Source organism: Hyla sarda, unplaced genomic scaffold (assembly GCF_029499605.1).
Source record: "Hyla sarda isolate aHylSar1 unplaced genomic scaffold, aHylSar1.hap1 scaffold_776, whole genome shotgun sequence".
Classification (NCBI taxonomy): Eukaryota; Metazoa; Chordata; class Amphibia; order Anura; family Hylidae; genus Hyla; species Hyla sarda.
Window position 1 is genome coordinate 143,842 of NW_026610799.1, and position 20,919 is coordinate 164,760.

At 45.8% G+C, this 20,919-nt stretch overlaps 9 non-coding genes across 9 annotated transcripts; all 9 read right to left on the minus strand.

Moving 5' to 3' along the window:
- Positions 1 to 1,340: 1,340 nt before the first annotated feature.
- LOC130346145 (U2 spliceosomal RNA) lies at positions 1,341 to 1,531 on the minus strand. The gene has a single exon (XR_008884506.1). It is a non-coding gene; the product is annotated as a U2 spliceosomal RNA (small nuclear RNA).
- A 2,094-nt stretch (positions 1,532 to 3,625) lies between these two features.
- Positions 3,626 to 3,816, minus strand: LOC130346146 (U2 spliceosomal RNA). The gene has a single exon (XR_008884507.1). It is a non-coding gene; the product is annotated as a U2 spliceosomal RNA (small nuclear RNA).
- A 2,087-nt stretch (positions 3,817 to 5,903) lies between these two features.
- On the minus strand, positions 5,904 to 6,094 carry LOC130346147 (U2 spliceosomal RNA). Its single transcript, XR_008884508.1, has one exon. It is a non-coding gene; the product is annotated as a U2 spliceosomal RNA (small nuclear RNA).
- Positions 6,095 to 8,185: 2,091 nt separating this feature from the next.
- On the minus strand, positions 8,186 to 8,376 carry LOC130346150 (U2 spliceosomal RNA). Its single transcript, XR_008884510.1, has one exon. It is a non-coding gene; the product is annotated as a U2 spliceosomal RNA (small nuclear RNA).
- A 2,090-nt stretch (positions 8,377 to 10,466) lies between these two features.
- Positions 10,467 to 10,657, minus strand: LOC130346151 (U2 spliceosomal RNA). Its single transcript, XR_008884511.1, has one exon. It is a non-coding gene; the product is annotated as a U2 spliceosomal RNA (small nuclear RNA).
- Positions 10,658 to 12,754: 2,097 nt separating this feature from the next.
- Positions 12,755 to 12,945, minus strand: LOC130346152 (U2 spliceosomal RNA). The gene has a single exon (XR_008884512.1). It is a non-coding gene; the product is annotated as a U2 spliceosomal RNA (small nuclear RNA).
- A 2,092-nt stretch (positions 12,946 to 15,037) lies between these two features.
- LOC130346156 (U2 spliceosomal RNA) lies at positions 15,038 to 15,228 on the minus strand. The gene has a single exon (XR_008884516.1). It is a non-coding gene; the product is annotated as a U2 spliceosomal RNA (small nuclear RNA).
- Positions 15,229 to 17,315: 2,087 nt separating this feature from the next.
- LOC130346153 (U2 spliceosomal RNA) lies at positions 17,316 to 17,506 on the minus strand. The gene has a single exon (XR_008884513.1). It is a non-coding gene; the product is annotated as a U2 spliceosomal RNA (small nuclear RNA).
- Positions 17,507 to 19,603: 2,097 nt separating this feature from the next.
- LOC130346154 (U2 spliceosomal RNA) lies at positions 19,604 to 19,794 on the minus strand. Its single transcript, XR_008884514.1, has one exon. It is a non-coding gene; the product is annotated as a U2 spliceosomal RNA (small nuclear RNA).
- Between the last annotated feature and the right edge of the window lie 1,125 nt (positions 19,795 to 20,919).

Below are 20,919 nucleotides of genomic sequence, written 5' to 3' on the forward strand. Positions count from 1 at the left end.
CTAGTGATGTCAGTGGTATTGAGTGACATCACAGCACAGTGCTAAGGCTCCTGGGCCTGGACACAGCAGCGGCTGCAATATCTCAACGGAGAATACGTTTATATATATGTGTGTGTGTGCGCGTATATATATATATATATATATATATATATATATATATATATATTCTCCGCCGAAATCACTTTTAAACCCATTTCCACCTTTTTTTCCCTTCTCTTCCTCTTACTTTTTTTTCACGTTTTTTTACGTTTTTCTCCTTTTCGCCTCTTTTCTGGGCGTATTATTCTTCTTTTTCTTCTTTTTTTTCGTCTAATGCATACCCCATCAGTGCAGCAATGCTTATTCAATACCGCCAGCAGATGGAGACACTGGGGGATAATTTTCTAAGGATTTATACTGATTTTTCCTGTCTGAATTTGTCGCACAGAAAGTTGCAGGCCAAATATGTGTGACATTTCTGCGACTTTAGCTTCTAGAGCATTTTTACAACATTATACATAGGTGCTGAATACATAAAAAGCGACTGTTCAGCGACAGACAAGTCGCATCGGCTGAAAGTAGGCCAGAATGTCAGTCCATGTTGGAGCAGGTTTAGATACAGTCTAAAGCATAGATCTCAAAGTCTGTGCACAGAATTTAGCAAGGGCCTCGCACCTTCTGATGCATCAGGTAGGTGCACTATAGCATAGCCTAACCCTCTGTACTTTGGTCTATATTGATGCGGGACATAGACAGCCAGCTGATGACCAATCCATTAGTGCAATGGATGGCTGGAAGCATTTGTCTTTGCCTTTGCAATACCACAGAAGCAATGCATGGTCAATGTACAGCAATGACACACCTGTGTGAACAGCCAGGAGACCCCCCCATGTTATGTTACATAGTTACATAGTTAGTACGGTCGAAAAAAGACATATGTCCATCAAGTTCAACCAGGGAATTAAGGGGTAGGGGTGTGGCGCGATATTGGGGAAGGGATGAGATTTTATATTTCTTCATAAGCATTAATCTTATTTTGTCAATTAGGAACATTCAGCACCCACCCGCTATCAAGGCAGCTGCCTATCATGTCATGCCCTACCTGCACAGGTGTGCTGGCTACTCAAATGATCCAATTAAGGAGGCCATTTAGTCAGCAGCAGCAGAAGTCCTGTGCCTGGACGCTCCAACAGCGGCCAGACACAAGCAGAAGCAGCAGAAGCAGCAGCAGCACCACCTTTTGTTTTTTGGCTGCAGCAGCAGCAGCAGCAGCAGCAGCAAGGCCCACAGGGCTGGCTAGCTGGCTAGCCAGCAAGCAGGTAGCAATGAAAGTAGGAATCTTTCTTTTTAACCCTGTAAGGGGGTGGTGCACTGTACCCGAAGATACTGCCATATCGGGTCAATGCATAGGGCGACGGAAGCAAGCTTCGAAATCGGCCCCCGTTCTCAAAAATCCATTTAATATATGGTCCCCAGATAGGGGACGTATCAGATATTAAACTGATAAGAACAGATACTACACTTGATCTTAGCCAAAAGGCCGAGAAGCGATAACCGTGAAAGGGGCGGGCCCAACAAGGTCCCCTTCATGGGCACTATCACTGCTTGCTGTCAGGGAGGCTGCCAGACAATTTTCCATGCACACTCTGGGCTGGGGGGCAGTCAACCACCAGTACACACAGCAGAACCTAAACCCATACCATTATTGCTAAGCAGCAAGACAGGGGCCCATTGCACTCCCACGGGGCCTTTTTAAATGCAATCCATAACCCGGATTTGCCAGGAACCCTTCTTACTCCTCCTACTTGCATGTGACACTGGGCTTAGGATCTGCATAGGAAACACACACACAAGCACACACCTACCTTTGTTGCCTGCAGATGCCTCCTTGGCTGTCCCCAAACGGTATCAAACCAACACCCACGGGAAGCTGTAAGCATAGAGGACATGCCTGCACCCCATTGGACTTACCTGTGTGGGTTAAATCCGGGTTATTTGACAACCTATGGCGGTGATGGTTCTGCTCAGGCAGAGCAGTGCTGATGCTCCTCATAAAGCTGTCGCTGCTGTGAAGGTTCTAGGTGACATCACAATCCCTATGGTTACATACACAACAAAGCTGGGTTGTTGTTGTTTACACTCTGCAAGGCCTGTGGAAGTGAGTGACATCATAGCACTGTAGTTCTGAGGGTTCTAGATGGATGCAACAATCTCCTGTTGCTTCTATGAAGGCCATAATAGACGACATCACCAAACAGCTCCATAGTCACATACACAGCAAAGGAGAGATGTTGTTTACACCTAGTGATGTCAGTGGTATTGAGTGACATCACAGCACAGTGCTAAGGCTCCTGGGCCTGGACACAGCAGCGGCTGCAATATCTCAACGGAGAATACGTTTATATATATGTGTGTGTGTGCGCGTATATATATATATATATATATATATATATATATATATATATATATTTCTCCGCCGAAATCACTTTTAAACCCATTTCCACCTTTTTTTCCCTTCTCTTCCTCTTACTTTTTTTTCACGTTTTTTTACGTTTTTCTCCTTTTCGCCTCTTTTCTGGGCGTATTATTCTTCTTTTTCTTCTTTTTTTTCGTCTAATGCATACCCCATCAGTGCAGCAATGCTTATTCAATACCGCCAGCAGATGGAGACACTGGGGGATAATTTTCTAAGGATTTATACTGATTTTTCCTGTCTGAATTTGTCGCACAGAAAGTTGCAGGCCAAATATGTGTGACATTTCTGCGACTTTAGCTTCTAGAGCATTTTTACAACATTATACATAGGTGCTGAATACATAAAAAGCGACTGTTCAGCGACAGACAAGTCGCATCGGCTGAAAGTAGGCCAGAATGTCAGTCCATGTTGGAGCAGGTTTAGATACAGTCTAAAGCATAGATCTCAAAGTCTGTGCACAGAATTTAGCAAGGGCCTCGCACCTTCTGATGCATCAGGTAGGTGCACTATAGCATAGCCTAACCCTCTGTACTTTGGTCTATATTGATGCGGGACATAGACAGCCAGCTGATGACCAATCCATTAGTGCAATGGATGGCTGGAAGCATTTGTCTTTGCCTTTGCAATACCACAGAAGCAATGCATGGTCAATGTACAGCAATGACACACCTGTGTGAACAGCCAGGAGACCCCCCCATGTTATGTTACATAGTTACATAGTTAGTACGGTCGAAAAAAAAAACATTTGTCCATCAAGTTCAACCAGGGAATTAAGGGGTAGGGGTGTGGCGCGATATTGGGGAAGGGATGAGATTTTATATTTCTTCATAAGCATTAATCTTATTTTGTCAATTAGGAACATTCAGCACCCACCCGCTATCAAGGCAGCTGCCTATCATGTCATGCCCTACCTGCACAGGTGTGCTGGCTACTCAAATGATCCAATTAAGGAGGCCATTTAGTCAGCAGCAGCAGAAGTCCTGTGCCTGGACGCTCCAACAGCGGCCAGACACAAGCAGAAGCAGCAGAAGCAGCAGCAGCACCACCTTTTGTTTTTTGGCTGCAGCAGCAGCAGCAGCAGCAGCAGCAAGGCCCACAGGGCTGGCTAGCTGGCTAGCCAGCAAGCAGGTAGCAATGAAAGTAGGAATCTTTCTTTTTAACCCTGTAAGGGGGTGGTGCACTGTACCCGAAGATACTGCCATATCGGGTCAATGCATAGGGCGACGGAAGCAAGCTTCGAAATCGGCCCCCGTTCTCAAAAATCCATTTAATATATGGTCCCCAGATAGGGGACGTATCAGATATTAAACTGATAAGAACAGATACTACACTTGATCTTAGCCAAAAGGCCGAGAAGCGATAACCGTGAAAGGGGCGGGCCCAACAAGGTCCCCTTCATGGGCACTATCACTGCTTGCTGTCAGGGAGGCTGCCAGACAATTTTCCATGCACACTCTGGGCTGGGGGGCAGTCAACCACCAGTACACACAGCAGAACCTAAACCCATACCATTATTGCTAAGCAGCAAGACAGGGGCCCATTGCACTCCCACGGGGCCTTTTTAAATGCAATCCATAACCCGGATTTGCCAGGAACCCTTCTTACTCCTCCTACTTGCATGTGACACTGGGCTTAGGATCTGCATAGGAAACACACACACAAGCACACACCTACCTTTGTTGCCTGCAGATGCCTCCTTGGCTGTCCCCAAACGGTATCAAACCAACACCCACGGGAAGCTGTAAGCATAGAGGACATGCCTGCACCCCATTGGACTTACCTGTGTGGGTTAAATCCGGGTTATTTGACAACCTATGGCGGTGATGGTTCTGCTCAGGCAGAGCAGTGCTGATGCTCCTCATAAAGCTGTCGCTGCTGTGAAGGTTCTAGGTGACATCACAATCCCTATGGTTACATACACAACAAAGCTGGGTTGTTGTTGTTTACACTCTGCAAGGCCTGTGGAAGTGAGTGACATCATAGCACTGTAGTTCTGAGGGTTCTAGATGGATGCAACAATCTCCTGTTGCTTCTATGAAGGCCATAATAGACGACATCACCAAACAGCTCCATAGTCACATACACAGCAAAGGAGAGATGTTGTTTACACCTAGTGATGTCAGTGGTATTGAGTGACATCACAGCACAGTGCTAAGGCTCCTGGGCCTGGACACAGCAGCGGCTGCAATATCTCAACGGAGAATACGTTTATATATATGTGTGTGTGTGCGCGTATATATATATATATATATATATATATATATATATATATATATATATTCTCCGCCGAAATCACTTTTAAACCCATTTCCACCTTTTTTTCCCTTCTCTTCCTCTTACTTTTTTTTCACGTTTTTTTACGTTTTTCTCCTTTTCGCCTCTTTTCTGGGCGTATTATTCTTCTTTTTCTTCTTTTTTTTCGTCTAATGCATACCCCATCAGTGCAGCAATGCTTATTCAATACCGCCAGCAGATGGAGACACTGGGGGATAATTTTCTAAGGATTTATACTGATTTTTCCTGTCTGAATTTGTCGCACAGAAAGTTGCAGGCCAAATATGTGTGACATTTCTGCGACTTTAGCTTCTAGAGCATTTTTACAACATTATACATAGGTGCTGAATACATAAAAAGCGACTGTTCAGCGACAGACAAGTCGCATCGGCTGAAAGTAGGCCAGAATGTCAGTCCATGTTGGAGCAGGTTTAGATACAGTCTAAAGCATAGATCTCAAAGTCTGTGCACAGAATTTAGCAAGGGCCTCGCACCTTCTGATGCATCAGGTAGGTGCACTATAGCATAGCCTAACCCTCTGTACTTTGGTCTATATTGATGCGGGACATAGACAGCCAGCTGATGACCAATCCATTAGTGCAATGGATGGCTGGAAGCATTTGTCTTTGCCTTTGCAATACCACAGAAGCAATGCATGGTCAATGTACAGCAATGACACACCTGTGTGAACAGCCAGGAGACCCCCCCATGTTATGTTACATAGTTACATAGTTAGTACGGTCGAAAAAAGACATATGTCCATCAAGTTCAACCAGGGAATTAAGGGGTAGGGGTGTGGCGCGATATTGGGGAAGGGATGAGATTTTATATTTCTTCATAAGCATTAATCTTATTTTGTCAATTAGGAACATTCAGCACCCACCCGCTATCAAGGCAGCTGCCTATCATGTCATGCCCTACCTGCACAGGTGTGCTGGCTACTCAAATGATCCAATTAAGGAGGCCATTTAGTCAGCAGCAGCAGAAGTCCTGTGCCTGGACGCTCCAACAGCGGCCAGACACAAGCAGAAGCAGCAGAAGCAGCAGCAGCACCACCTTTTGTTTTTTGGCTGCAGCAGCAGCAGCAGCAGCAAGGCCCACAGGGCTGGCTAGCTGGCTAGCCAGCAAGCAGGTAGCAATGAAAGTAGGAATCTTTCTTTTTAACCCTGTAAGGGGGTGGTGCACTGTACCCGAAGATACTGCCATATCGGGTCAATGCATAGGGCGACGGAAGCAAGCTTCGAAATCGGCCCCCGTTCTCAAAAATCCATTTAATATATGGTCCCCAGATAGGGGACGTATCAGATATTAAACTGATAAGAACAGATACTACACTTGATCTTAGCCAAAAGGCCGAGAAGCGATAACCGTGAAAGGGGCGGGCCCAACAAGGTCCCCTTCATGGGCACTATCACTGCTTGCTGTCAGGGAGGCTGCCAGACAATTTTCCATGCACACTCTGGGCTGGGGGGCAGTCAACCACCAGTACACACAGCAGAACCTAAACCCATACCATTATTGCTAAGCAGCAAGACAGGGGCCCATTGCACTCCCACGGGGCCTTTTTAAATGCAATCCATAACCCGGATTTGCCAGGAACCCTTCTTACTCCTCCTACTTGCATGTGACACTGGGCTTAGGATCTGCATAGGAAACACACACACAAGCACACACCTACCTTTGTTGCCTGCAGATGCCTCCTTGGCTGTCCCCAAACGGTATCAAACCAACACCCACGGGAAGCTGTAAGCATAGAGGACATGCCTGCACCCCATTGGACTTACCTGTGTGGGTTAAATCCGGGTTATTTGACAACCTATGGCGGTGATGGTTCTGCTCAGGCAGAGCAGTGCTGATGCTCCTCATAAAGCTGTCGCTGCTGTGAAGGTTCTAGGTGACATCACAATCCCTATGGTTACATACACAACAAAGCTGGGTTGTTGTTGTTTACACTCTGCAAGGCCTGTGGAAGTGAGTGACATCATAGCACTGTAGTTCTGAGGGTTCTAGATGGATGCAACAATCTCCTGTTGCTTCTATGAAGGCCATAATAGACGACATCACCAAACAGCTCCATAGTCACATACACAGCAAAGGAGAGATGTTGTTTACACCTAGTGATGTCAGTGGTATTGAGTGACATCACAGCACAGTGCTAAGGCTCCTGGGCCTGGACACAGCAGCGGCTGCAATATCTCAACGGAGAATACGTTTATATATATGTGTGTGTGTGCGCGTATATATATATATATATATATATATATATATATATATATATATATTCTCCGCCGAAATCACTTTTAAACCCATTTCCACCTTTTTTTCCCTTCTCTTCCTCTTACTTTTTTTTCACGTTTTTTTACGTTTTTCTCCTTTTCGCCTCTTTTCTGGGCGTATTATTCTTCTTTTTCTTCTTTTTTTTCGTCTAATGCATACCCCATCAGTGCAGCAATGCTTATTCAATACCGCCAGCAGATGGAGACACTGGGGGATAATTTTCTAAGGATTTATACTGATTTTTCCTGTCTGAATTTGTCGCACAGAAAGTTGCAGGCCAAATATGTGTGACATTTCTGCGACTTTAGCTTCTAGAGCATTTTTACAACATTATACATAGGTGCTGAATACATAAAAAGCGACTGTTCAGCGACAGACAAGTCGCATCGGCTGAAAGTAGGCCAGAATGTCAGTCCATGTTGGAGCAGGTTTAGATACAGTCTAAAGCATAGATCTCAAAGTCTGTGCACAGAATTTAGCAAGGGCCTCGCACCTTCTGATGCATCAGGTAGGTGCACTATAGCATAGCCTAACCCTCTGTACTTTGGTCTATATTGATGCGGGACATAGACAGCCAGCTGATGACCAATCCATTAGTGCAATGGATGGCTGGAAGCATTTGTCTTTGCCTTTGCAATACCACAGAAGCAATGCATGGTCAATGTACAGCAATGACACACCTGTGTGAACAGCCAGGAGACCCCCCCATGTTATGTTACATAGTTACATAGTTAGTACGGTCGAAAAAAGACATATGTCCATCAAGTTCAACCAGGGAATTAAGGGGTAGGGGTGTGGCGCGATATTGGGGAAGGGATGAGATTTTATATTTCTTCATAAGCATTAATCTTATTTTGTCAATTAGGAACATTCAGCACCCACCCGCTATCAAGGCAGCTGCCTATCATGTCATGCCCTACCTGCACAGGTGTGCTGGCTACTCAAATGATCCAATTAAGGAGGCCATTTAGTCAGCAGCAGCAGAAGTCCTGTGCCTGGACGCTCCAACAGCGGCCAGACACAAGCAGAAGCAGCAGAAGCAGCAGCAGCACCACCTTTTGTTTTTTGGCTGCAGCAGCAGCAGCAGCAGCAGCAGCAAGGCCCACAGGGCTGGCTAGCTGGCTAGCCAGCAAGCAGGTAGCAATGAAAGTAGGAATCTTTCTTTTTAACCCTGTAAGGGGGTGGTGCACTGTACCCGAAGATACTGCCATATCGGGTCAATGCATAGGGCGACGGAAGCAAGCTTCGAAATCGGCCCCCGTTCTCAAAAATCCATTTAATATATGGTCCCCAGATAGGGGACGTATCAGATATTAAACTGATAAGAACAGATACTACACTTGATCTTAGCCAAAAGGCCGAGAAGCGATAACCGTGAAAGGGGCGGGCCCAACAAGGTCCCCTTCATGGGCACTATCACTGCTTGCTGTCAGGGAGGCTGCCAGACAATTTTCCATGCACACTCTGGGCTGGGGGGCAGTCAACCACCAGTACACACAGCAGAACCTAAACCCATACCATTATTGCTAAGCAGCAAGACAGGGGCCCATTGCACTCCCACGGGGCCTTTTTAAATGCAATCCATAACCCGGATTTGCCAGGAACCCTTCTTACTCCTCCTACTTGCATGTGACACTGGGCTTAGGATCTGCATAGGAAACACACACACAAGCACACACCTACCTTTGTTGCCTGCAGATGCCTCCTTGGCTGTCCCCAAACGGTATCAAACCAACACCCACGGGAAGCTGTAAGCATAGAGGACATGCCTGCACCCCATTGGACTTACCTGTGTGGGTTAAATCCGGGTTATTTGACAACCTATGGCGGTGATGGTTCTGCTCAGGCAGAGCAGTGCTGATGCTCCTCATAAAGCTGTCGCTGCTGTGAAGGTTCTAGGTGACATCACAATCCCTATGGTTACATACACAACAAAGCTGGGTTGTTGTTGTTTACACTCTGCAAGGCCTGTGGAAGTGAGTGACATCATAGCACTGTAGTTCTGAGGGTTCTAGATGGATGCAACAATCTCCTGTTGCTTCTATGAAGGCCATAATAGACGACATCACCAAACAGCTCCATAGTCACATACACAGCAAAGGAGAGATGTTGTTTACACCTAGTGATGTCAGTGGTATTGAGTGACATCACAGCACAGTGCTAAGGCTCCTGGGCCTGGACACAGCAGCGGCTGCAATATCTCAACGGAGAATACGTTTATATATATGTGTGTGTGTGCGCGTATATATATATATATATATATATATATATATATATATATATATATTCTCCGCCGAAATCACTTTTAAACCCATTTCCACCTTTTTTTCCCTTCTCTTCCTCTTACTTTTTTTTCACGTTTTTTTACGTTTTTCTCCTTTTCGCCTCTTTTCTGGGCGTATTATTCTTCTTTTTCTTCTTTTTTTTCGTCTAATGCATACCCCATCAGTGCAGCAATGCTTATTCAATACCGCCAGCAGATGGAGACACTGGGGGATAATTTTCTAAGGATTTATACTGATTTTTCCTGTCTGAATTTGTCGCACAGAAAGTTGCAGGCCAAATATGTGTGACATTTCTGCGACTTTAGCTTCTAGAGCATTTTTACAACATTATACATAGGTGCTGAATACATAAAAAGCGACTGTTCAGCGACAGACAAGTCGCATCGGCTGAAAGTAGGCCAGAATGTCAGTCCATGTTGGAGCAGGTTTAGATACAGTCTAAAGCATAGATCTCAAAGTCTGTGCACAGAATTTAGCAAGGGCCTCGCACCTTCTGATGCATCAGGTAGGTGCACTATAGCATAGCCTAACCCTCTGTACTTTGGTCTATATTGATGCGGGACATAGACAGCCAGCTGATGACCAATCCATTAGTGCAATGGATGGCTGGAAGCATTTGTCTTTGCCTTTGCAATACCACAGAAGCAATGCATGGTCAATGTACAGCAATGACACACCTGTGTGAACAGCCAGGAGACCCCCCCATGTTATGTTACATAGTTACATAGTTAGTACGGTCGAAAAAAGACATATGTCCATCAAGTTCAACCAGGGAATTAAGGGGTAGGGGTGTGGCGCGATATTGGGGAAGGGATGAGATTTTATATTTCTTCATAAGCATTAATCTTATTTTGTCAATTAGGAACATTCAGCACCCACCCGCTATCAAGGCAGCTGCCTATCATGTCATGCCCTACCTGCACAGGTGTGCTGGCTACTCAAATGATCCAATTAAGGAGGCCATTTAGTCAGCAGCAGCAGAAGTCCTGTGCCTGGACGCTCCAACAGCGGCCAGACACACAAGCAGAAGCAGCAGAAGCAGCAGCAGCACCACCTTTTGTTTTTTGGCTGCAGCAGCAGCAGCAGCAGCAGCAAGGCCCACAGGGCTGGCTAGCTGGCTAGCCAGCAAGCAGGTAGCAATGAAAGTAGGAATCTTTCTTTTTAACCCTGTAAGGGGGTGGTGCACTGTACCCGAAGATACTGCCATATCGGGTCAATGCATAGGGCGACGGAAGCAAGCTTCGAAATCGGCCCCCGTTCTCAAAAATCCATTTAATATATGGTCCCCAGATAGGGGACGTATCAGATATTAAACTGATAAGAACAGATACTACACTTGATCTTAGCCAAAAGGCCGAGAAGCGATAACCGTGAAAGGGGCGGGCCCAACAAGGTCCCCTTCATGGGCACTATCACTGCTTGCTGTCAGGGAGGCTGCCAGACAATTTTCCATGCACACTCTGGGCTGGGGGGCAGTCAACCACCAGTACACACAGCAGAACCTAAACCCATACCATTATTGCTAAGCAGCAAGACAGGGGCCCATTGCACTCCCACGGGGCCTTTTTAAATGCAATCCATAACCCGGATTTGCCAGGAACCCTTCTTACTCCTCCTACTTGCATGTGACACTGGGCTTAGGATCTGCATAGGAAACACACACACAAGCACACACCTACCTTTGTTGCCTGCAGATGCCTCCTTGGCTGTCCCCAAACGGTATCAAACCAACACCCACGGGAAGCTGTAAGCATAGAGGACATGCCTGCACCCCATTGGACTTACCTGTGTGGGTTAAATCCGGGTTATTTGACAACCTATGGCGGTGATGGTTCTGCTCAGGCAGAGCAGTGCTGATGCTCCTCATAAAGCTGTCGCTGCTGTGAAGGTTCTAGGTGACATCACAATCCCTATGGTTACATACACAACAAAGCTGGGTTGTTGTTGTTTACACTCTGCAAGGCCTGTGGAAGTGAGTGACATCATAGCACTGTAGTTCTGAGGGTTCTAGATGGATGCAACAATCTCCTGTTGCTTCTATGAAGGCCATAATAGACGACATCACCAAACAGCTCCATAGTCACATACACAGCAAAGGAGAGATGTTGTTTACACCTAGTGATGTCAGTGGTATTGAGTGACATCACAGCACAGTGCTAAGGCTCCTGGGCCTGGACACAGCAGCGGCTGCAATATCTCAACGGAGAATACGTTTATATATATGTGTGTGTGTGCGCGTATATATATATATATATATATATATATATATATATATATATATATATATATTCTCCGCCGAAATCACTTTTAAACCCATTTCCACCTTTTTTTCCCTTCTCTTCCTCTTACTTTTTTTTCACGTTTTTTTACGTTTTTCTCCTTTTCGCCTCTTTTCTGGGCGTATTATTCTTCTTTTTCTTCTTTTTTTTCGTCTAATGCATACCCCATCAGTGCAGCAATGCTTATTCAATACCGCCAGCAGATGGAGACACTGGGGGATAATTTTCTAAGGATTTATACTGATTTTTCCTGTCTGAATTTGTCGCACAGAAAGTTGCAGGCCAAATATGTGTGACATTTCTGCGACTTTAGCTTCTAGAGCATTTTTACAACATTATACATAGGTGCTGAATACATAAAAAGCGACTGTTCAGCGACAGACAAGTCGCATCGGCTGAAAGTAGGCCAGAATGTCAGTCCATGTTGGAGCAGGTTTAGATACAGTCTAAAGCATAGATCTCAAAGTCTGTGCACAGAATTTAGCAAGGGCCTCGCACCTTCTGATGCATCAGGTAGGTGCACTATAGCATAGCCTAACCCTCTGTACTTTGGTCTATATTGATGCGGGACATAGACAGCCAGCTGATGACCAATCCATTAGTGCAATGGATGGCTGGAAGCATTTGTCTTTGCCTTTGCAATACCACAGAAGCAATGCATGGTCAATGTACAGCAATGACACACCTGTGTGAACAGCCAGGAGACCCCCCCATGTTATGTTACATAGTTACATAGTTAGTACGGTCGAAAAAAGACATATGTCCATCAAGTTCAACCAGGGAATTAAGGGGTAGGGGTGTGGCGCGATATTGGGGAAGGGATGAGATTTTATATTTCTTCATAAGCATTAATCTTATTTTGTCAATTAGGAACATTCAGCACCCACCCGCTATCAAGGCAGCTGCCTATCATGTCATGCCCTACCTGCACAGGTGTGCTGGCTACTCAAATGATCCAATTAAGGAGGCCATTTAGTCAGCAGCAGCAGAAGTCCTGTGCCTGGACGCTCCAACAGCGGCCAGACACAAGCAGAAGCAGCAGAAGCAGCAGCAGCACCACCTTTTGTTTTTTGGCTGCAGCAGCAGCAGCAGCAGCAGCAGCAAGGCCCACAGGGCTGGCTAGCTGGCTAGCCAGCAAGCAGGTAGCAATGAAAGTAAGAATCTTTCTTTTTAACCCTGTAAGGGGGTGGTGCACTGTACCCGAAGATACTGCCATATCGGGTCAATGCATAGGGCGACGGAAGCAAGCTTCGAAATCGGCCCCCGTTCTCAAAAATCCATTTAATATATGGTCCCCAGATAGGGGACGTATCAGATATTAAACTGATAAGAACAGATACTACACTTGATCTTAGCCAAAAGGCCGAGAAGCGATAACCGTGAAAGGGGCGGGCCCAACAAGGTCCCCTTCATGGGCACTATCACTGCTTGCTGTCAGGGAGGCTGCCAGACAATTTTCCATGCACACTCTGGGCTGGGGGGCAGTCAACCACCAGTACACACAGCAGAACCTAAACCCATACCATTATTGCTAAGCAGCAAGACAGGGGCCCATTGCACTCCCACGGGGCCTTTTTAAATGCAATCCATAACCCGGATTTGCCAGGAACCCTTCTTACTCCTCCTACTTGCATGTGACACTGGGCTTAGGATCTGCATAGGAAACACACACACAAGCACACACCTACCTTTGTTGCCTGCAGATGCCTCCTTGGCTGTCCCCAAACGGTATCAAACCAACACCCACGGGAAGCTGTAAGCATAGAGGACATGCCTGCACCCCATTGGACTTACCTGTGTGGGTTAAATCCGGGTTATTTGACAACCTATGGCGGTGATGGTTCTGCTCAGGCAGAGCAGTGCTGATGCTCCTCATAAAGCTGTCGCTGCTGTGAAGGTTCTAGGTGACATCACAATCCCTATGGTTACATACACAACAAAGCTGGGTTGTTGTTGTTTACACTCTGCAAGGCCTGTTGAAGTGATTGACATTATAGCACTGTAGTTCTGAGGGTTCTAGATGGATGCAACAATCTCCTGTTGCTTCTATGAAGGCCATAATAGACGACATCACCAAACAGCTCCATAGTCACATACACAGCAAAGGAGAGATGTTGTTTACACCTAGTGATGTCAGTGGTATTGAGTGACATCACAGCACAGTGCTAAGGCTCCTGGGCCTGGACACAGCAGCGGCTGCAATATCTCAACGGAGAATACGTTTATATATATGTGTGTGTGTGCGCGTATATATATATATATATATATATATATATATATATATATATATATTTCTCCGCCGAAATCACTTTTAAACCCATTTCCACCTTTTTTTCCCTTCTCTTCCTCTTACTTTTTTTTCACGTTTTTTTACGTTTTTCTCCTTTTCGCCTCTTTTCTGGGCGTATTATTCTTCTTTTTCTTCTTTTTTTTCGTCTAATGCATACCCCATCAGTGCAGCAATGCTTATTCAATACCGCCAGCAGATGGAGACACTGGGGGATAATTTTCTAAGGATTTATACTGATTTTTCCTGTCTGAATTTGTCGCACAGAAAGTTGCAGGCCAAATATGTGTGACATTTCTGCGACTTTAGCTTCTAGAGCATTTTTACAACATTATACATAGGTGCTGAATACATAAAAAGCGACTGTTCAGCGACAGACAAGTCGCATCGGCTGAAAGTAGGCCAGAATGTCAGTCCATGTTGGAGCAGGTTTAGATACAGTCTAAAGCATAGATCTCAAAGTCTGTGCACAGAATTTAGCAAGGGCCTCGCACCTTCTGATGCATCAGGTAGGTGCACTATAGCATAGCCTAACCCTCTGTACTTTGGTCTATATTGATGCGGGACATAGACAGCCAGCTGATGACCAATCCATTAGTGCAATGGATGGCTGGAAGCATTTGTCTTTGCCTTTGCAATACCACAGAAGCAATGCATGGTCAATGTACAGCAATGACACACCTGTGTGAACAGCCAGGAGACCCCCCCATGTTATGTTACATAGTTACATAGTTAGTACGGTCGAAAAAAGACATATGTCCATCAAGTTCAACCAGGGAATTAAGGGGTAGGGGTGTGGCGCGATATTGGGGAAGGGATGAGATTTTATATTTCTTCATAAGCATTAATCTTATTTTGTCAATTAGGAACATTCAGCACCCACCCGCTATCAAGGCAGCTGCCTATCATGTCATGCCCTACCTGCACAGGTGTGCTGGCTACTCAAATGATCCAATTAAGGAGGCCATTTAGTCAGCAGCAGCAGAAGTCCTGTGCCTGGACGCTCCAACAGCGGCCAGACACAAGCAGAAGCAGCAGAAGCAGCAGCAGCACCACCTTTTGTTTTTTGGCTGCAGCAGCAGCAGCAGCAGCAGCAGCAAGGCCCACAGGGCTGGCTAGCTGGCTAGCCAGCAAGCAGGTAGCAATGAAAGTAGGAATCTTTCTTTTTAACCCTGTAAGGGGGTGGTGCACTGTACCCGAAGATACTGCCATATTGGGTCAATGCATAGGGCGACGGAAGCAAGCTTCGAAATCGGCCCCCGTTCTCAAAAATCCATTTAATATATGGTCCCCAGATAGGGGACGTATCAGATATTAAACTGATAAGAACAGATACTACACTTGATCTTAGCCAAAAGGCCGAGAAGCGATAACCGTGAAAGGGGCGGGCCCAACAAGGTCCCCTTCATGGGCACTATCACTGCTTGCTGTCAGGGAGGCTGCCAGACAATTTTCCATGCACACTCTGGGCTGGGGGGCAGTCAACCACCAGTACACACAGCAGAACCTAAACCCATACCATTATTGCTAAGCAGCAAGACAGGGGCCCATTGCACTCCCACGGGGCCTTTTTAAATGCAATCCATAACCCGGATTTGCCAGGAACCCTTCTTACTCCTCCTACTTGCATGTGACACTGGGCTTAGGATCTGCATAGGAAACACACACACAAGCACACACCTACCTTTGTTGCCTGCAGATGCCTCCTTGGCTGTCCCCAAACGGTATCAAACCAACACCCACGGGAAGCTGTAAGCATAGAGGACATGCCTGCACCCCATTGGACTTACCTGTGTGGGTTAAATCCGGGTTATTTGACAACCTATGGCGGTGATGGTTCTGCTCAGGCAGAGCAGTGCTGATGCTCCTCATAAAGCTGTCGCTGCTGTGAAGGTTCTAGGTGACATCACAATCCCTATGGTTACATACACAACAAAGCTGGGTTGTTGTTGTTTACACTCTGCAAGGCCTGTGGAAGTGAGTGACATCATAGCACTGTAGTTCTGAGGGTTCTAGATGGATGCAACAATCTCCTGTTGCTTCTATGAAGGCCATAATAGACGACATCACCAAACAGCTCCATAGTCACATACACAGCAAAGGAGAGATGTTGTTTACACCTAGTGATGTCAGTGGTATTGAGTGACATCACAGCACAGTGCTAAGGCTCCTGGGCCTGGACACAGCAGCGGCTGCAATATCTCAACGGAGAATACGTTTATATATATGTGTGTGTGTGCGCGTATATATATATATATATATATATATATATATATATATATATATTTCTCCGCCGAAATCACTTTTAAACCCATTTCCACCTTTTTTTCCCTTCTCTTCCTCTTACTTTTTTTTCACGTTTTTTTACGTTTTTCTCCTTTTCGCCTCTTTTCTGGGCGTATTATTCTTCTTTTTCTTCTTTTTTTTCGTCTAATGCATACCCCATCAGTGCAGCAATGCTTATTCAATACCGCCAGCAGATGGAGACACTGGGGGATAATTTTCTAAGGATTTATACTGATTTTTCCTGTCTGAATTTGTCGCACAGAAAGTTGCAGGCCAAATATGTGTGACATTTCTGCGACTTTAGCTTCTAGAGCATTTTTACAACATTATACATAGGTGCTGAATACATAAAAAGCGACTGTTCAGCGACAGACAAGTCGCATCGGCTGAAAGTAGGCCAGAATGTCAGTCCATGTTGGAGCAGGTTTAGATACAGTCTAAAGCATAGATCTCAAAGTCTGTGCACAGAATTTAGCAAGGGCCTCGCACCTTCTGATGCATCAGGTAGGTGCACTATAGCATAGCCTAACCCTCTGTACTTTGGTCTATATTGATGCGGGACATAGACAGCCAGCTGATGACCAATCCATTAGTGCAATGGATGGCTGGAAGCATTTGTCTTTGCCTTTGCAATACCACAGAAGCAATGCATGGTCAATGTACAGCAATGACACACCTGTGTGAACAGCCAGGAGACCCCCCCATGTTATGTTACATAGTTACATAGTTAGTACGGTCGAAAAAAGACATATGTCCATCAAGTTCAACCAGGGAATTAAGGGGTAGGGGTGTGGCGCGATATTGGGGAAGGGATGAGATTTTATATTTCTTCATAAGCATTAATCTTATTTTGTCAATTAGGAACATTCAGCACCCACCCGCTATCAAGGCAGCTGCCTATCATGTCATGCCCTACCTGCACAGGTGTGCTGGCTACTCAAATGATCCAATTAAGGAGGCCATTTAGTCAGCAGCAGCAGAAGTCCTGTGCCTGGACGCTCCAACAGCGGCCAGACACAAGCAGAAGCAGCAGAAGCAGCAGCAGCACCACCTTTTGTTTTTTGGCTGCAGCAGCAGCAGCAGCAGCAGCAAGGCCCACAGGGCTGGCTAGCTGGCTAGCCAGCAAGCAGGTAGCAATGAAAGTAGGAATCTTTCTTTTTAACCCTGTAAGGGGGTGGTGCACTGTACCCGAAGATACTGCCATATCGGGTCAATGCATAGGGCGACGGAAGCAAGCTTCGAAATCGGCCCCCGTTCTCAAAAATCCATTTAATATATGGTCCCCAGATAGGGGACGTATCAGATATTAAACTGATAAGAACAGATACTACACTTGATCTTAGCCAAAAGGCCGAGAAGCGATAACCGTGAAAGGGGCGGGCCCAACAAGGTCCCCTTCATGGGCACTATCACTGCTTGCTGTCAGGGAGGCTGCCAGACAATTTTCCATGCACACTCTGGGCTGGGGGGCAGTCAACCACCAGTACACACAGCAGAACCTAAACCCATACCATTATTGCTAAGCAGCAAGACAGGGGCCCATTGCACTCCCACGGGGCCTTTTTAAATGCAATCCATAACCCGGATTTGCCAGGAACCCTTCTTACTCCTCCTACTTGCATGTGACACTGGGCTTAGGATCTGCATAGGAAACACACACACAAGCACACACCTACCTTTGTTGCCTGCAGATGCCTCCTTGGCTGTCCCCAAACGGTATCAAACCAACACCCACGGGAAGCTGTAAGCATAGAGGACATGCCTGCACCCCATTGGACTTACCTGTGTGGGTTAAATCCGGGTTATTTGACAACCTATGGCGGTGATGGTTCTGCTCAGGCAGAGCAGTGCTGATGCTCCTCATAAAGCTGTCGCTGCTGTGAAGGTTCTAGGTGACATCACAATCCCTATGGTTACATACACAACAAAGCTGGGTTGTTGTTGTTTACACTCTGCAAGGCCTGTGGAAGTGAGTGACATCATAGCACTGTAGTTCTGAGGGTTCTAGATGGATGCAACAATCTCCTGTTGCTTCTATGAAGGCCATAATAGACGACATCACCAAACAGCTCCATAGTCACATACACAGCAAAGGAGAGATGTTGTTTACACCTAGTGATGTCAGTGGTATTGAGTGACATCACAGCACAGTGCTAAGGCTCCTGGGCCTGGACACAGCAGCGGCTGCAATATCTCAACGGAGAATACGTTTATATATATGTGTGTGTGTGCGCGTATATATATATATATATATATATATATATATATATATATATATATATATTTCTCCGCCGAAATCACTTTTAAACCCATTTCCACCTTTTTTTCCCTTCTCTTCCTCTTACTTTTTTTTCACGTTTTTTTAAGTTTTTTCTCCTTTTCGCCTCTTTTCTGGGCGTATTATTCTTCTTTTTCTTCTTTTTTTTCGTCTAATGCATACCCCATCAGTGCAGCAATGCTTATTCAATACCGCCAGCAGATGGAGACACTGGGGGATAATTTTCTAAGGATTTATACTGATTTTTCCTGTCTGAATTTGTCGCACAGAAAGTTGCAGGCCAAATATGTGTGACATTTCTGCGACTTTAGCTTCTAGAGCATTTTTACAACATTATACATAGGTGCTGAATACATAAAAAGCGACTGTTCAGCGACAGACAAGTCGCATCGGCTGAAAGTAGGCCAGAATGTCAGTCCATGTTGGAGCAGGTTTAGATACAGTCTAAAGCATAGATCTCAAAGTCTGTGCACAGAATTTAGCAAGGGCCTCGCACCTTCTGATGCATCAGGTAGGTGCACTATAGCATAGCCTAACCCTCTGTACTTTGGTCTATATTGATGCGGGACATAGACAGCCAGCTGATGACCAATCCATTAGTGCAATGGATGGCTGGAAGCATTTGTCTTTGCCTTTGCAATACCACAGAAGCAATGCATGGTCAATGTACAGCAATGACACACCTGTGTGAACAGCCAGGAGACCCCCCCATGTTATGTTACATAGTTACATAGTTAGTACGGTCGAAAAAAGACATATGTCCATCAAGTTCAACCAGGGAATTAAGGGGTAGGGGTGTGGCGCGATATTGGGGAAGGGATGAGATTTTATATTTCTTCATAAGCATTAATCTTATTTTGTCAATTAGGAACATTCAGCACCCACCCGCTATCAAGGCAGCTGCCTATCATGTCATGCCCTACCTGCACAGGTGTGCTGGCTACTCAAATGATCCAATTAAGGAGGCCATTTAGTCAGCAGCAGCAGAAGTCCTGTGCCTGGACGCTCCAACAGCGGCCAGACACAAGCAGAAGCAGCAGAAGCAGCAGCAGCACCACCTTTTGTTTTTTGGCTGCAGCAGCAGCAGCAGCAGCAGCAGCAAGGCCCACAGGGCTGACTAGCTGGCTAGCCAGCAAGCAGGTAGCAATGAAAGTAGGAATCTTTCTTTTTAACCCTGTAAGGGGGTGGTGCACTGTACCCGAAGATACTGCCATATCGGGTCAATGCATAGGGCGACGGAAGCAAGCTTCGAAATCGGCCCCCGTTCTCAAAAATCCATTTAATATATGGTCCCCAGATAGGGGACGTATCAGATATTAAACTGATAAGAACAGATACTACACTTGATCTTAGCCAAAAGGCCGAGAAGCGATAACCGTGAAAGGGGCGGGCCCAACAAGGTCCCCTTCATGGGCACTATCACTGCTTGCTGTCAGGGAGGCTGCCAGACAATTTTCCATGCACACTCTGGGCTGGGGGGCAGTCAACCACCAGTACACACAGCAGAACCTAAACCCATACCATTATTGCTAAGCAGCAAGACAGGGGCCCATTGCACTCCCACGGGGCCTTTTTAAATGCAATCCATAACCCGGATTTGCCAGGAACCCTTCTTACTCCTCCTACTTGCATGTGACACTGGGCTTAGGATCTGCATAGGAAACACACACACAAGCACACACCTACCTTTGTTGCCTGCAGATGCCTCCTTGGCTGTCCCCAAACGGTATCAAACCAACACCCACGGGAAGCTGTAAGCATAGAGGACATGCCTGCACCCCATTGGACTTACCTGTGTGGGTTAAATCCGGGTTATTTGACAACCTATGGCGGTGATGGTTCTGCTCAGGCAGAGCAGTGCTGATGCTCCTCATAAAGCTGTCGCTGCTGTGAAGGTTCTAGGTGACATCACAATCCCTATGGTTACATACACAACAAAGCTGGGTTGTTGTTGTTTACACTCTGCAAGGCCTGTGGAAGTGAGTGACATCATAGCACTGTAGTTCTGAGGGTTCTAGATGGATGCAACAATCTCCTGTTGCTTCTATGAAGGCCATAATAGACGACATCACCAAACAGCTCCATAGTCACATACACAGCAAAGGAGAGATGTTGTTTACACCTAGTGATGTCAGTGGTATTGAGTGACATCACAGCACAGTGCTAAGGCTCCTGGGCCTGGACACAGCAGCGGCTGCAATATCTCAACGGAGAATACGTTTATATATATGTGTGTGTGTGCGCGTATATATATATATATATATATATATATATATATATATATATATATATATTTCTCCGCCGAAATCACTTTTAAACCCATTTCCACCTTTTTTTCCCTTCTCTTCCTCTTACTTTTTTTTCACGTTTTTTTACGTTTTTCTCCTTTTCGCCTCTTTTCTGGGCGTATTATTCTTCTTTTTCTTCTTTTTTTTCGTCTAATGCATACCCCATCAGTGCAGCAATGCTTATTCAATACCGCCAGCAGATGGAGACAC